Raw genomic sequence first — 16,731 nt, forward strand, 5'->3', positions numbered from 1 at the left:
CGAGGACGCAGTTAAAATCTCCCCCGAGGACGACGCACTGGTTCTCGTCGATGGAAGCGAGATGAGCGGACACTTCTTCGAAGAAGCTCGCTTGCCTCGGCCCGGCCAGGGGAGCGTAGACGTTCACCAAGTGAAGCACCGCGCCCCCCAGCCGAACCGTCAGGTGAAGCAAACGGCCTGGCACTGGCTCCCTGACCCCCAAGATCTCCGGCTGAAAATGCGGGGCCAACAAGATAGCCACCCCGCCAGATCTGCGGGTGAGGTGACTCATGTAGACCCCCCCTCGCCACTCCAGGAGCCAGGTGGCTTCGTCTCCCGGGGTAGTGTGGGTTTCTTGCAGGAAGCACACCGCATACCTCCCGTCCCGAAGGACCGAGAGGGTCTGGAATCTGCGCTGTGACTCCCTGCTGCCGTTGATGTTGAGGCTGGCTATAGTTGTCTCCATGTCGGAAGTATAGTGCAACCACCACCAGTAAACAGTTAACAAAAACTATGTACATATTTACTGGGAGGACGAGAGAGGGGCACAGAAGTCCCTCGCCCTCACCAGGAGTGCTCCCAGGAAGTTCCTGACTCGCTTTCGCTCGTTAACGTCAAGCCCGGGCGCCTGGCGCGCAGCGTGGGCCGACCAGTAGACTCTTTCGAAGGAGCTCCAGCGGTCGAGCGCCAGTTGGGCTCTATCCCGGCGACTCCGAGTTTCCTCGACAAATTCCCGGAGTTCCTCGAGGGGGATGAGGGGGAGATCGGTGGGGGGCACCTGGGACTCGAAAATGTCGCTGGAGACGGACTCCGCGTCGTCCCCGGTGTCCGCCACCGATCCAGAACCCTCCTCCGGGAGGTCGCCTTCGGTCACCGACCCCTCCCCCACCGAGAGGATGGGGGCTGGTCCGGCACCGCCAACTGGCCTCAAACCTCCAGTGACCCCACCCCCAGGGTCACCTTCCGTATCTTCCTCGGCGCACCCCTTCCCGGAACGCCCCGAGTTCGGGTCGCCGGGCGGCAGAGGCTCGGGGCCCCGCTCCTCTCCCGACACCGGGACGCCCGGCTCCTCGGGGAAAAGGTCCTCCCCCAGGGCCAAGGCCCCCGGAAAAACAGTCTGGGAGGGAGGAGCGAGGATAACACCTTCCTCGCCTCCACCGCTCGACGACCCAGCAGTGAATAAAAATCTGCCGCCTGCACCATGGCCCGTGTTGTTATTAAAATCCTCCCCAGGGGCTGGAGGAGTTATGGCGGTGGAAGGCCCGGCTGTCGCCCCTGGGGGTTTGGGCAGGTCAGGCCATGGTGCAGGACAGTGGGAAGACACCGTCGGCTCATCCCCTGGAGAGGGGAAGCGCCGCCGACGCGCTGATGGAATTTCTCCCCCCTCCAAGGGCCGGCTCCTCTTCCCCAGAGAGACAGGGGGGAATTTATGGATCTTCCCGTCCCCGCTCGCCTTGGTGGTCATGGGGCCCGAGGTCCCTCCCCCCAGCCTTTCCCGGAATATGATTGGCTGGGGGAATTCAGGGGGCACGGCCAGGGTGGGGAGGGTCAGCCGTGTCACTTCCTGCCCCGCCCCTGGTATATCAGGTGATGGCGGGCGGGGCAGGGGCCCAGTTCCCTCTCCGGGGCCCAGAGACACGGTCGCTGCGGGAAGTGGAGCAGCGGTGGTTCCCCCCAGGTTAGTGCCAGGGGATGGCTGGGTGGGGCGGGGCTCAGTTTCCAGAAGAGGGGTTGGAGCCCCAGGAGTTTCCTTAATGAGGTGGGGGTTGGGGTCGGGTTCGGGGTCAGTGGGACCGGGATCAGGTACGGGTTTGGGGGTTCGGGGGTCAGGGTTCCCGCGCCGGGGCGACGCTGGCACGGCCGCAGGGGCATTGTCGTGCCGGGGCGGGGCAGGTCGTGGGCTACGTGGAGGGGAAGGGGAAGGGGATGGGGATAGGGTGGTCTCCCCGTGGGCGGGCTTGACGCGTTGCGTCTTCCTGAGCGCCTTCCGTTCGGTCGGACGCTCACCCCCCTCCCTGCCAGAGGCTGAGGCATTGGGAGCCTCTGGCTTAGCCCCCGGTGCCGGGGCTTGTGGTGTTGACTTTGGGGGAGGGGGAGTGGGTGCGGCGGCACCACCCGCAGCCGTTGGTGTGGGCTGGGCAGCCTTCTGGGTGGGGCAGTTTTTTCTAATATGCCCCACCTCGCGGCACAGGTGGCACCGCACGCCATCCGCCGTCCAGAAGGCGCGGTAGGCCGCGCCCTCGTGGAGGATGGTGAAGGATCCCTCCGTGACCTCCTCCCGGGCCAGGCAAATAAACACCTGGCGTCGGAAGGAGTACACGTGACGGAGGGTGGGGTCCTTAAGACCGAGCAGGAGCGGTTGAACACCTGACCGGATCTCCCCCAAGGTGTTGAGGTGGGGAAGAAGGAGCTCGCTGGCAATGAAGGGCGGGACGTTGGAGATCACGACTCTCTGGGCCGTGACCTCCAAAGGGTCGACTGGCAAATACGTCCCGCCCACAGTGAGCCCCCTCTCCACGGCCAGGTGGACCGCCTGCTCGGTCTTAAGAAAGAAGACGGCCTTCCCGTACATGCGGGCCGCAGCGACGATGGCCAGTGGGCCGACCACACTAGCCATGGCCTTACTGCAGGCCTCGATGGTCATGTTGGGATGGGGATAGGCCTTGACCCCCAGGCGTTTGGTCAGGTGCCTGAAGGGGGATGCGGTTGCGGCCGGGGTTGGGCCAGCCGAGCCCAAGGCAGCGGCTACCCCGGCGTAGGTCCGGCTGGGCCCTGCGACCTTCGGGCTCGCCATACTCCGTCGGCCCCTGGCAGCAGCGGTGGAGGTGGGCCTCTGGCAGTATTAGCAGTGGAGCCCTTGGGGAGGTGCCCGAGGCCAGTCACCCGAGGCGAGTCCTGGGCAGCGGTGGTATAGGCAGGCCTCAGGCAAGTCCTCGGCAGGCCCTCAATTGCAGTGTTGGGGGCAGGCCTGTTGGGGGGGCCCCAAGACAAGTCCCAGGCAGCCCCAAAATTGAGTCCTGGGCAGCAGCGGTGGAGGTGGGCCTCGGGTCGCAGCAGTGGTGGAGGTTGTGGGGAGTGGCCTCAGGCGAGTCCCAGGCTGCAGTGGTGGAGGCAGGCCTCAGGCGACAGCAGTTGAGGCAGGCCTCTGTCGAGTCCCAGGCAGGCCCTTGGTTGGGGAGTGGCCTCAGGCAGTGGTGGTGGAGGCAGGCCTCAGGCGACAGCAGCAGTTGAGGCAGGCTCTGGCAAGTCCCAGGCTGGCCCTCGGTCCCAGCAGTGGAGGCAGACCTGTTGGGGAGGGATTCCCAGGCAAGTCCCAGGCAGCAGCGGTGGAGGTGGGCCTCAGGTCGTACCAGTGGTGGAGGTTGTGGGAAGGGGCCTCAGGCAAGTCCCAGGCAGCAGTGGTGGGGGCAGGCCCGTGTGGGGTCTCAGAGACCAGCAGTGGGTGTGGGCCCCAGGTCAGCTGCAACACTGACTTGACCTGGGCAAGGCCCAGGCTGCAGCTCCAAAACTAGGCCCAGGACTCCAAGCTCTCGCCTCCTTCCACCTCCTTCTTCTCTCTTCTTTTCTCCGTCTTCCTCTTCTTGCACAGCTACACACTGCCACTGGTCCAGCCCGAGTGATAGATAAACACCCGAGTGGTCCAGTGACAAGCAGTGCCCTTCACATCAAAGGGCAATGCTGTGTGAACAAACAGTGAAGGGGAGGGCAGGGACTAAATCAAAATAGAGTTGGAGGGGGAAATGATGCACTCCACTCCCTGCGGCGCCCACCTCTCCCTGAACAACTCCAGGGTGTTGGTGGACACCGCGTGCTCCTTCTCCAAGGACACCCGGGCCCTAACGTAACCGATCTCCTGTTTATTTTTTTCTTTTTCTTTTTTTTTATTAACCCCCACACTACCGCCTAACTGCGGTAGTGCTTATTTTCCCCAGCACCTATGGTGTGTGTGTGTGTGTGTGCAGGTGTGAGACACAAAGTGCACAAACCTTTATTTAATTTTCACCACCAGGAAAATAGGAAAACACCCAAGTGGTCTGTGACAAGCAGTGCCCTTCACGTCAAAGGGCAATGCTGTGTGATCAAAACAGTGAAGGGGAGGGCAGGAACTAAATCAAAATAGAGTTGGAGGGGGAAATGATGCACTCCACTCCCTGCGGCACCCACCTCTCCCTGAACAACTCCAGGGTGTTGGTGGACACCGCGTGCTCCTTCTCCAAGGACACCCGGGCCCTAACGTAACCGATCTCCTGTTTATTTTATTTTTTTTTTCTTTTTTTTCTTAAGGGCAATGCTGTGTGATCATAATCCTGTTTTTTTTTTTAATTTTTAAAAATTTTTTTTCTCGTGTTTATTTTTTTTTTTTTTTTTTTCTCTTTTTTTTTCTTTTTACCCCCACACTACCGCCTAACTGCGGTAGTGCTTATTTTTTTTCCCAGCACCCATGGTGTGTGTGTGTGTGTGCAGCTGTGAGACACAGTGAGAGACATAAAGTGCACAAATCTTTATTTAATTTCCACCACCAGGAAAAGTAGGAAAACACCCGAGTGGCCTGTGACGAGCAGTGCCCTTCACATCAAAGGGCAATGCTGTGTGATCAAAACAGTGAAGGGGAGGGCAGGGACTAAATCAAAATAGAGTTGGAGGGGGAAATGATGCACTCCACTCCCCGCGGCGCCCACCTCTCCCTGAACAACTCCAGGGTGTTGGTGGACACCGCGTGCTCCTTCTCCAAGGACACCCGGGCCCTAACGTAACCGATCTCCTGTTTATATCTGTTAGCCAGGGCTCTCTACTTGGCTGGGGTTAACAAACCCAACGATGTCATCGTCAATAAGATCCATGTGGCCCTGGTTCCAATCACTGTATAGCTTTCTTTCCAGTTCCTTTTTGAAAGTTACTATAGGCATGGAGTTTATAGTAGTAACAAGGTCAATACTATCAAGACTCACCATCACCACTCCACTGAAACTGACAGTAGCTCTGAAGGTATACATGTGTAATTAAAATGCAGAAACCCAGGAATTACTGTGAATGATTCCAAGCTCACATGTTGGCTACTTATCTTTTGTGCTACTGTAAAATCCCTTTAGTGAGTTATACTCCATTGAATGAAGTATTACTGTGTTTTTACTACTCGCTAAGTTCATAATTACTGAAAAACAAACTTTACATTTGCAGAATGTCAAATTTCCCCAGACAGACAAAAAAATTGCAGATATATTTTCTGGTTTCTTCATGAAATTTCAGTTTCCACTATATACATGCTCCAATCATTTATGTATCTCTCTGCTCGGTTTTATAAATAAATTCAATGCATTTTATTTCCTGATGAGTTGCCTATAAGGATACTTCAAAGTGATCGTCGCTCCCTCACCACCAGACGCCTAGAGGAAGAACGCCTCATCTTCCGCTTCGGAACACTTCAACCCCAGGGCATCAATGTGGACTTCAACAGATTCCTCATTTCCCCTTCCCCCCACCTCACCGCAGTTCCAAACTTCCAGCTCAGCAGTGTCCCCATGACTTGTCCTACCTGCCTATCTTCTTTTCCACCTATCCACTCCACCCTCCGCCCTGACTTATCACCTTCATCCCCTCCCCCACTCACCTATTGTACTCTATGCTACTTTCTCCCCACCCCCACCCTCCTCTCACTTATCTCTCCACGCTTCAGGCTCTCTGTCTGTATTCCTGATGAAAGTTTCGGGCAAAATCCTTCGATTTTACTGTTCCTCGGATGCTGCCTGAACTGCTGTGCTCTTCCAGCACCATTAATCCAGAATCTGGTTTCCAGCATCTGCAGTCATTGTTTTTACCTTCCTGATTGGCTGCTTACCCTGTTTGATCCCTGGATGCCCGAGCTTAGAGCCAGTTTCACGCTGACATAAGAGGGGATAGATAGGGGATGCTTTCAGTATTTGTGGTCAACATTCTTTAAGGTCAGCAGTGAACGCTCCTGTTTCACTGCTGACTGTGAGATCTGAGCCATTGAACTGTGAGATCTGAGCCACTGCACTTTCACACAGTGAATGTGATGCTGGGAAGGATGTTGTGAAACTTGAAAGGGTTCAGAAAAGATTTACAATGATGTTGCCAGGGCTGGGTGGTTTCAGCTATAGGGAGAGGCTGACTAGGCTGGGGCTGTTTTCCTTGGAGCATCAGAGGATGAGGAGGTAACTTTATAGAGGTTTATAAAATCATGAGAAGCATGGATAGGGTGAATAGATAAGGTCTTTTCGCTGGGTAGGGGAGTCCAAAACTAGAGGATGTGGATTTAAGGTGAAAGGGGAAAGATTTAAATGGGACCTAAGGGCAACATTTTCATGCAGATGGTGGTGCACGTATGGAATGAGCTGCCAGAGGAAGTGTGGGAGGCTGGTATAAAAGGCATCTGGATGGGTATATGAATAGGAAAAGTTTAGAGGGATATGGGCAAAATACTGGCAAATGGGACTAGATTTATTTAAGATATCTGATCGGCACAGACATGTTGACTAAAGGCTCTGATTCCATGCAGTACATCTCTATGAATCTACAAGATTAAAGAGGAAAAAGTAAGGCACAGACAATCACAGGATCAAGACAAGGTTGACTTTAATCATTTGCTTCAGGACAACTTGAAAATATTGACTGACACATTTGTGTGATGTAAGTTTACACATTTTCTGTGGTCAGCAGATGGTTAAAGTGACCGCTTACTAAAAGGCCTCAGCCCCCTTTCAAACACAAAGCCATAAACACAACTTAAAGCTGAACTCTCACTCAACTACTTTAAAACAAAATAAAACCAAAACTCACCTCACTTTGTTGGCTGTCTGACCATTGCTGGCCACAGCAGCTAGACTTGGAACATCTACAATTCCTTTCGAAATGTGCACTGTTACCGAACTAATCCATAACAATATTAGTTTTGGAGGAAGTCATGCTGGTTCTGTCAGTATTGGAAGCAGTGTATCAGGACTGAGGTTGCCTCTTGCTTGATGACTGCCAATATATTTGGTAGAATTACCTTTGAGAGACTGCTGTACTCATGTCATACAGTTATAGAGATGTACAGCACGGAAACAGACCCTTCGGTCTAACCCATCCATGCCGCCCAGATATCCCAACCCAATCTAGTCCCACCTGCCAGCACCCGGCCCATATCCCTCCAAACCCTTCCTATTCATATACCCATCCAAATGCCTCTTAAATGATGCAATTGTACCAGCCTCCACCACATCCTCTGGCAGCTCACTCCATACACCCCATTGCGTGAAAAAGTTGCCCCTTAGGTCTCTTTTATATCTTTCCCCTGTCACCCTAAACCTATGCCCTCTAGTTCTGGACTCCCCAACCCCAAGGAAAAGACTTTGTCTATTTATCCTATCCATGCCCCTCATAATTTTATAAACCTCTATAAGGTCACCCCTCAGCCTCCGATGCTCCAGGGAAAACAGCCCCAGCCTGTTCAGCCTCTCCCTGTAGCTCAGATCCTCCAACCCTGGCCACATCCTTGTAAATCCTTTTGAACCCTTTCAAGTTTCTCAACATCTTTCCGATAGGAAGGAGATCAGAATTGCACGCAATATTCCAACTGTGGCCTAACCAATGTCCTGTACATGTGTCCTTGTATGAGATGTCCAGAAGGCACCCCAGACAATTGATAAAGTCACTGAGCATCCTTTCTTCATACCTCTATGTCTTATGTGTCTCATGGTCAGACATCAGAATGCTGAGAACATCAGCCTCCAAAGCCAGCAATGTGGGCTTAAAAAGGCAGCTTAATGCTTCTCCATGCACAATTTGAGTTGGCCGCAGCTGGTAGCTGATTTCCCCGTGTGTAACAAGTTCAACACCAAACCTACAACCTCTATCACCCAAAAGGATAAAGGCAGCAGACACATGGGATCACCACCAGCTGCAAATTCCCTTCTGAACAACACCTCATCATGATTTAGAAACAGTCGCCTTCACAGTGTTCTTCCGTTAGTTTTCAAACTTTGGTTGAAGTTGTTTTAATTACATTTTATCACTTTCTTAAGATAACATTTGGAAACAGAAGGAAGATCAAGGAAGGCAATGACCATTTTCTTTTACAAAAGCAAATATGCCTGGGACAACTGTTTTAATTGTGGTGTTGTCACACAAAATCTTACAATGATTTAGCTTTATTGTGACGTGCACTCGCGTGAGTGGAGTGAAAAGTTTACAATGTTGCTGCTAATGGCGTCCATCTTAGTTACAAGATACGGAGGTATATATACTTAATTTTATGGTACAAAATTGAAAGAATAATAAATGAAAGTTCAGCATAAGAATAAAGATGAAAAAAGTACTCAATCCATCATCCATTCACCCCAGTCTGTGATGGCACTGAGCCTCTGGGCCAGGTCTCCAGACAAAGCCGGGCTTCAAAACTCGACTTCTTGCCTCCAATACACAACAGCCTCGCCTCCCTGCACCGGCCTCTGGTCCAGGACTCACCCACAGGGCTCGCTTCCAAAGATATCGGTCCGGAACTCGACTTCAGCTCTCACCTCGTGCTCACATCCTGTCAGGGAATTGATCCTACTGCCAGTCTCCAATTCGGGAATCGCCTCAGGTTCAGGAATTGCCTCCCCGAACTAGCCTCAGGTCTGAGACTCGTCTCCTCACACCGGCCTCCAGTCTGGGACTCGCCTTCCCATACCGACCTCCGGTCTGGGACTCGCCTTCCCGTGCCAGCCTGCGGTCTGGGACTCGCCTCCACATACCAGATTGTGGTCTGAGACTTGCTTTCCCGTTCCGACCTCCGGTCTGTGACTCGCCTTCCCGTGCCAGAGTCCGGTTTGGACTCGCCTTCCCATGCCAGCTTGCAGTCTGTGACTCGCCTTCCTGTGCCAGCCTGCAGTCTGGGACTCGCCTCCACATACCAGATTGTGGTCTGAGATTCGCCTTCCCATGCCAGCCTGTGGTCTGTGACTCGCCTTCCCATGCCAGCCTGCAGTCTGTGACTCGCCTTCCCATGCCAGCCTGCAGTCTGAGATTCGCCTTCCCATGCCAGCCTGCAGTCTGTGACTCGCCTTCCCATGCCAGCCTGCAGTCTGGGACTCGCCTTCCCATGCCAGCCTGCAGTCTGTGACTTGCCTTCCCATGCCAGCCTGCAGTCTGGGACTCGCCTTCCCATGCCAGCTTGCAGTCTGTGACTCGCCTTCCTGTGCCAGCCTGCAGTCTGGGACTCGCCTTCCCGTGCCAGCCTGCGGTCTGTGACTTGCCTTCCCATGCCAGCCTGCGGTCTGTGACTCGCCTTCCCATGCCAGCCTGCAGTCTGTGACTCGCCTTCCCATGCCAGCCTGCAGTCTGGGACTCGCCTTCCCATGCCAGCCTGCAGATTGGGACTCGCCTTCCCATGCCAGCCTGCGGTCTGTGACTTGCCTTCCCGTGCCAGCCTGCGGTCTGGGATTCGCCTTCCCGTGCCAGCCTGCAGTCTGGGACTCGCCTCCACATACCAGATTGTGGTCTGAGATTCGCCTTCCCGTGCCAGTCTCCGGTCTGTGACTCGCCTTCCCGTGCCAGAGTCCGGTCTGGGACTCGCCTTCCCATGCCAGCTTGCAGTCTGGGACTCACCTCCACATACCAAATTGTGGTCTGAGATTCGCCTTCCCATGCCAGCCTGCGGTCTGTGACTTGCCTTCCCATGCCAGCCTGCAGTCTGTGACTCGCCTTCCTATGCCAGCCTGCAGTCTGGGACTCACCTCCACATACCAAATTGTGGTCTGAGATTCGCCTTCCCATGCCAGCCTCTGGTCTGTGACTCGCCTTCCCGTGCCAGAGTCCGGTCTGGGACTCGCCTTCCCATGCCAGCTTGCAGTCTGTGACTCGCCTTCCCATGCCAGCCTGCAGTCTGGGACTCACCTCCACATACCAAATTGTGGTCTGAGATTCGCCTTCCCATGCCAGCCTGCGGTCTGTGACTTGCCTTCCCATGCCAGCCTGCAGTCTGTGACTCGCCTTCCTATGCCAGCCTGCAGTCTGTGACTCGCCTTCCCATGCCAGCTTGCGGTCTGGGACTCGCCTTCCCATGCCAGCCTGCGGTCTGGGACTCGCTTTCCTGTGCCAGCCTGCGGTCTAGGACTCGCCTTCCCGTGCCATCCCGTGCCAGCCTGCAGTCTGAGACTCGCCTTCCTGTGCCATCCCGTGCCAGCCTGCGGTCTGAGACTCGCTTTCCTGTGCCAGCCTGCGGTCTGGGACTCGCCTCCACATACCAGATTGTGGTCTGAGACTCGCCTTCACGTACCGACCTCCGGTCTGTGACTCACCTTCCCGTGCCAGAGTCCGGTCTGGGATTCGCCTTCCCGTGCCAGCCTGCAGTCTGTGACTCGCCTTCCCGTGCCAGCCTGTGGTCTGGGACTCACCTCCACATACCAGATTGTGGTCTGATACTCACCTTCCCGTTCCAGCCTCCGGTCTGTGACTCGCCTTCCCATGCCAGCCTGCGTTCTGGGAATCGCCTTCCCATACCAACCTCCGGTCTGTGACTCGCCTTCCCATGCCAGTCTGCAGTCTGGGATTCACCTTCCCATGCCAGTCTGCGGTCTGGGACTCGCCTTCCCATGCCAGCCTGCGGTCTGGGAATCGCCTTCCCATACCGACCTCCGATCTGTGACTCGTCTTCCCGTGCCAGCCTGCGGTCTGGGACTCGTGTCACTGCACCAGACTCCGATCTGAGACTTGCCTCCCTGCGCCAGTCTCTGGTCTGGGAATCACGTCCCTGCGCCAGCCTCCGATCTGGGAATCACCTCCCTGTGCCGGTCTCCGGTTCAGAATTCAAGTCCTCCATTTCCCTCTGAGTAAATTTAAAAAGTTAAAAAAGACTCAAGAAAACAGAAAAACGAAGAGAAGAAAAAGAATGGGCAGAGCAGATGCGGTCTGGATGGAACATCCTACTCTGCCGCCATAGTGTTTCCCAATGCTAGCCCATATTATCAATTGCCTCCATAATGAGGTGGATATAATTTTTAAAAATCAGTGAAGGGTTTGCTGATCCACAGTGAAGTAACTAATAATGATAAAATAAATCAGAAGACTTGACCAAAGATTGTTATGATATATATGGACCATCAAATTTTAACTTCTATCATCTGCCAGTTACAACTGTGATCTTTTATGGACTTTATGGAAAAGAAAGAAACATGAAAATAAAATTTTTGGAAACCTGCCCTGAAACGATCATTTTCATCTGAAGATACTGAAACCAGACAGCTGAGTCATTATCAAGGAGGCATCCCCCATTTTAATGCACAAATGCAGCCATTTCACACATTATTAAAGACTTGATTGTTAATTAGCCAATTTCGAAATGCAATGGAACTAAACTCAGGAACACATATCCAACTATATTTCAACAGCTTTTTAGCAGCAAAGAGAAAGAAAATATTGATTTGTAACGAAGAACTGGAAGATTTTCTCTCTCGTCATCTTGGACAGCATACAACAAAAATGCAAATTGGGAAAACAAACATTCAGCAAAAGTTCAAAGATGTCTACAGATTCCACTCCAAGTCAGCACCCAGTACTCTCAGGTTAACAAACTCAAGGACACGAGGGCCGGTATGGGCTAAATGGCCCGTTTCCACACTGTAGGGATTTGATGATTCATCTGATCATGTCAGTTTCAGAACTTCCGGTTTGTGGGCTCCAGTTGCTTCCTCTTCATTCATTCCCCATTAGGATGGTCTCAGGGCTCTCTGCTTCTTCTTGAACCGTCCCCTTCAGCCACCATCCTCCTTGTTCCAGTCTTATTCCGGTCTCCATTCACAACTCTTTCTCCAATATACTGATGACATCATTGATACTGTTTCCCTCTTTCATCCAGAATTGGAAATATTTATCTATTTTGCTTCCAATTTCCACTCCACTCTCACCTTCACTTGATGCATCTCTGATTCCTCCATTTCCTGCCTCAACATTTCTGTTTCCATTTCTGGGGATAGCCTGGCTATCAATATCCACTATAAACCCATTGATTCCCACAGTTACCTTGACCACACATCCTAATACGAGAAAGTGAGGATTGCAGATGCTGGAGATCAGAGCTGAAAAATGTGTTGCTGGAAAAGCACAGCAGGTCAGGTAGCATCCAAGGAGCAGGAGAATTGATGTTTGGGGCATAAGCCCTCCTAATACCCCGCTTTATGTAAAGACTCTAATCTATTCTCCCAGTTCCTCCATCTCAACTGTTTTGATGATGCCAACTTCAACAAGAGGTCCTCCAAAATGTCTACCTTCTTCCTCAACCAAGGATTCCCCAGCATAGTAGTTGACAGGACTCTCAATGGAGTCTGACCCATCTTCCGCACTTCAGCCCTCTCTTCCCACCCACAACAGTGATAGGGTCCCCTTTGTCCTCACCTACCATCCCACCAGTATCTACATCCAGAGGATCATTAGCTGCCATTTTCACTACCTCCAGTAGGATGCCATCACCAGACACATATTCCCCTCCCTTCCTATTTCAGCCTTCCACAAAGGTTTTCTTGTTTGGTAAGGATTCAAAGGTTATGGGAGGGGGCAGGAGAATGAATTTCAGAAATATATCAGCCATGATTGAATAGCAGACAGATTTCGGTGGCTGAATTCCCTGATTTTTTTTCCTATATCTTATGGTCTTAATATAATTTGATATCAAAATCTTCTTTAATAATGTTGTAAAGCAATTTGGGACATTTGATACACCAAATGCTTGAGATGAATGCAATTTGCTAGAGTTTTTTTTCATTCATTTGTTCATGGGCTTTATTGCATATTCATAATTGCCCAGAGGCGAGCTAAGAGCCAACCACATTTCTGCTTGTCTTGCATTACATGTAGCCCAGACAAAGTGAAAACATTAGTGAGATTGATGGGTTTTCTCAATAATTGACATTGAATTGGTGGTTCATCATTTGACTCTTAACTCTAGATTTGAATTCAAATGTAATCTGTAATGGTGGAATTCAGATCCAGATCCCCACATTACCTGTGTCTCTGGATTAATAACCTAGTGGTCAAATCACTGGGCCACTGCAGATACAAGCAGTCCCCGGGTTACAAACAGGTCCCCTTCTGGAGACTATTTGCAAATCAATTTGTACACATACAACACAGGACAATATAAATTCCACAGAAAATGTTCCTATAATCAGATATTTAAAATTACACACCCCATTTTGGAATTTGGAGGACAAACTTTGCAAATTAGACACTCGTAAATCAGGGACCTGCTTCTATGGAGTTAGGCCACAGAGCAGCAAATAGTAGAACAGCACTTAGGGACTGAATGGCCTACTCCTGTTCCAACATTTGAGTACGCTAACCACCAGGTTGAGAGGATGCAATGATATTTCCAGTGAGTTCAGACACCTTCAGAAGAGAACCAGGAGTGAGGCAGGCACACACTTTAAATCAAAAACTAATAGACATCAGGTCCAGGAGCCTTTTATCCATGAGCAACGCCACTCCACCCAGGAGGTCCCACTCAGTGAATCCGTTTCAAAAACAAAGTTAAAAATCACACAACACCAGGTTATAGTCCAACAGGTTTAATTGGAAGCACACTAGCTTTCGGAGCGACGCTCCTTCATCAGGTGATTGTGGAGGGCTCGATCCTAACACAGAATTTATAGCAAAAATTTGCAGTGTGATGTAACTAAAATTATACATTGAAAAATTGATTGTCTGTTAAGCCTTTCATCTGTTAGAATACAGTGATAGTCTCACTTCCTTCACGTGTAAATCACAAAACCCTTCTTTTTAAAGTTGCATTCTCGGGTTAGCTGTTAACAATGGTGATAGCTAGACAATATGTTGAAGGTGTTAGCCCCCTGTGTTCTCTGTCTATGACCTGATGTTTAGATCGATTCTAATCTAATAAGTGAGTAAACAGTGTTTTACATAAATTCCTGCAGTTTTTGAGCTCAGAGTTCGACATGAATGTATGCAGTTTTTGAGCAAAGTGCAATGTAACTCTGCAATACAAATTCACCGCACAAAATATATGTGTGCATGTGGGTCTTTGTCTGTCTGTGTGTGTCTGTCTGTCTGGGGTGGGAGTTGTGAGTGTGAGAAAGTGTGTGTGTGTGTCTAGTGGGTGCAGAGTGTCTTAAGTCTGCGAGGGGATGCATGTGAGAGTGTGGGAGTGTGTGTCTATAAGGGTGTGTGTGGGTGTCTGTGCACGCGTGTGTGTGTAGGAATATCTGTGTGTATGTACTGCAATGGTGATCACCTATAATGTGACATGAATCCAAGGTCCCGATTGAGGCCTTCCCTATGGGTACCGAACTTAGCTATCAGCCTCTGCTCGGCCACTTTTCTCTGCTGCTTGTCACAAAGTCCACCTTGGAGGATGGTCACCCAAAGGTCCGAGGCTGAATGTCCTGGACCACTGAAGTGTTCCCCAACTGGGAGGGAACCCTCCTGTCTGTTGATTGTTGTGCGGTGCCCATTCATCCGTTGTTGTAGCCTTTGCTCGGTTTCCCCAATGTACCATGCCTCCAGGCCTGCAACGTATAAGATGGACAACGTTGGCTGAGTCACATGAGTACCTGCCATGTACAAGGTGGGAGGTGTTCCCACGCGTAAAAGTGGTATCTACGTCCACAATCTGACACGTCTTGCAGCGTCCACCGTGATAGGGTTGCATGGAGTTGGGGAACTAAGAGTTAAGAAACTCTGCACCCACTACACACACACACACTTTCTCACACCCACAACCCCCACCCCAGACAGACACACACAGACAGACAAAGATCCACATGCACACATATATTTTGTGCGGTGAATTTGTAGATTACTCACAGTATGGAAACAGGCCCTTTGGCCCAACAAGTCCACACCGACCCGCCGAAGCGCAACCCACCCATACCCCTACATTTACCCCTTACCTAACACTATGGGCAATTTAGCATGGCCAATTCACCTGACCTGCACATCTTTGGACTGTGGGAGGAAACCAGAGCATCCGGAGGAAACCCACGCAGACACGGGGAGAATGTGCAAACTCCACACAGACAGTCACCTGTATTTCAGCGTTACATTGCACTTTGCTCAAAAACTGCATACATTCATGTAGAACTCTGAGCTCAAAAACTGCAGGAATTTATATAAAACACTGTTATCTTACTTGTTAGATTAGAATCAATCTAAAATTCAGGTCACAGACAGAGAACACATGGGGCTAACACCTTCAACATATTGTCTAGCTATCACCATTGTTAACAGCTAACCCGAGAATGCAACTTTAAAAAGAAGGGTTTTGTGATTTACACATGAAGGAAGTGAAACTATCACTGTATTCTAACAGATGAAAGGCTTAACAATCAATTTTTCAATGTATAATTTCAGTTACATCACATTGCAAATTTTTGCGATAAATTCTGTGTTAGGATCGAGCCCTCCACAATCATCTGATGAAGAAGCGTCTCTCCGAAAGCTTGTGTGCTTCCAGTTAAACCTGTGTTTTTATATTTCAAAAATATACTTTATTCATAAAATATTTGATACACTGTACATTTGGTAATGCCATACATATGTCAACATTTCCATACACAGCTCAGAATTTTCATTATTAACTACAGATCTGTGCATTTCTCACTCACATATTGAGCTGAGGCATCAGCAGAGCCCATGTGCCTGCAGGGACTGTAAGCTGGTGTGGTGTGAGTTTTAACCGTGTACACCCCGGGCCAACACCGACATCTCCAAATCATTTCAAACACAATTTCAAACGGTCCCGCCCCAACCGTCAACTCGTGAGTCCCCGCCCAGCCCTAGGAACCGCCCCCTCCCGGTCACTATTGGTCTGTCAGGCCGTCCATCTTGACTGCTCGGCCCCCATTGGTCGGGCCCTGCGCCAATCAAAGATCAGGATGATGTGGGCGGGAGGCACCGTCCCGTCAAAAGTTTTGAGATTTTAATTTTGGGATAAAGTGATAAAAATCCGATCGTTTCTGTCCTTGACGTGAAATGAAGAGACTCTTCGCTCTTTGACGGCGGAGAGCGGAAACCCAAAACGTCGGGAAACCACGTGAACGTTAGATCTTTAACATTTATAATCATATATTTCTGAGGTAAAATAATGTCCTTTAAACGGTTGCACGTTAATAAACAAGAGAAGGTCTACTTTCAGCAAAGGTCTTTACCTCTGAGAGAGTTTTAACCGCCATCGGGGGGAGTTCCCGCTTTCTCATGAGGTGGCTGTCTCCGGGATTGAGGGAAATTTAATAAGAGTGACGGTGCAGCGATATAAAGCTGATCTTCACCGTGACCTATAGAATATAAACACTGACCAATGGCGCTTGAAAGAGTCTGGCTGCAGCTCCTAGCCAAGTAGGTTTCCGTAGTGTAGTGGTTATCACGTTCGCCTCACACGCGAAAGGTCCCCGGTTCGACCCCGGGCGGAAACACCATTTTAAAAAAATTATTAAGACAATTGTTCATTTTAATTGCAAAGAAACAAAATTGATTCAACGCATCAAACAAATATTTATTATTGCATTAAATTTTTAAAAAAGGCAATTGTTTATTTTAATTGCAAAGAAGCAAAATTGATTCAACGCATCAAACAAAATATTTATTATTGCATTAATTTTTTTGAAAAATAAAACAATTGTTTATTTTAATTGCAAAGAAAGAAAATTGATTCAACGCATCAAACAAAATATTTATTATTGCATTAATTTTAAAAATAAAAATAAGACAATTGTTTATTTCAATTGCAAAGAAAGAAAATTGATTCAACGCATCAAACAAAAT

General features: G+C 50.2%; 1 non-coding gene across 1 annotated transcript; it reads left to right on the forward strand.

Moving 5' to 3' along the window:
• Positions 1–16,309: 16,309 nt before the first annotated feature.
• Positions 16,310–16,382, forward strand: trnav-cac (transfer RNA valine (anticodon CAC)). Its single transcript has one exon. It is a non-coding gene; the product is annotated as a tRNA-Val (tRNA).
• The last annotated feature ends 349 nt before the right edge of the window (positions 16,383–16,731 follow it).

The sequence above is a fragment of the Hemiscyllium ocellatum genome, chromosome 42 (genome assembly GCF_020745735.1).
Source record: "Hemiscyllium ocellatum isolate sHemOce1 chromosome 42, sHemOce1.pat.X.cur, whole genome shotgun sequence".
Taxonomy (NCBI): domain Eukaryota; kingdom Metazoa; phylum Chordata; class Chondrichthyes; order Orectolobiformes; family Hemiscylliidae; genus Hemiscyllium; species Hemiscyllium ocellatum.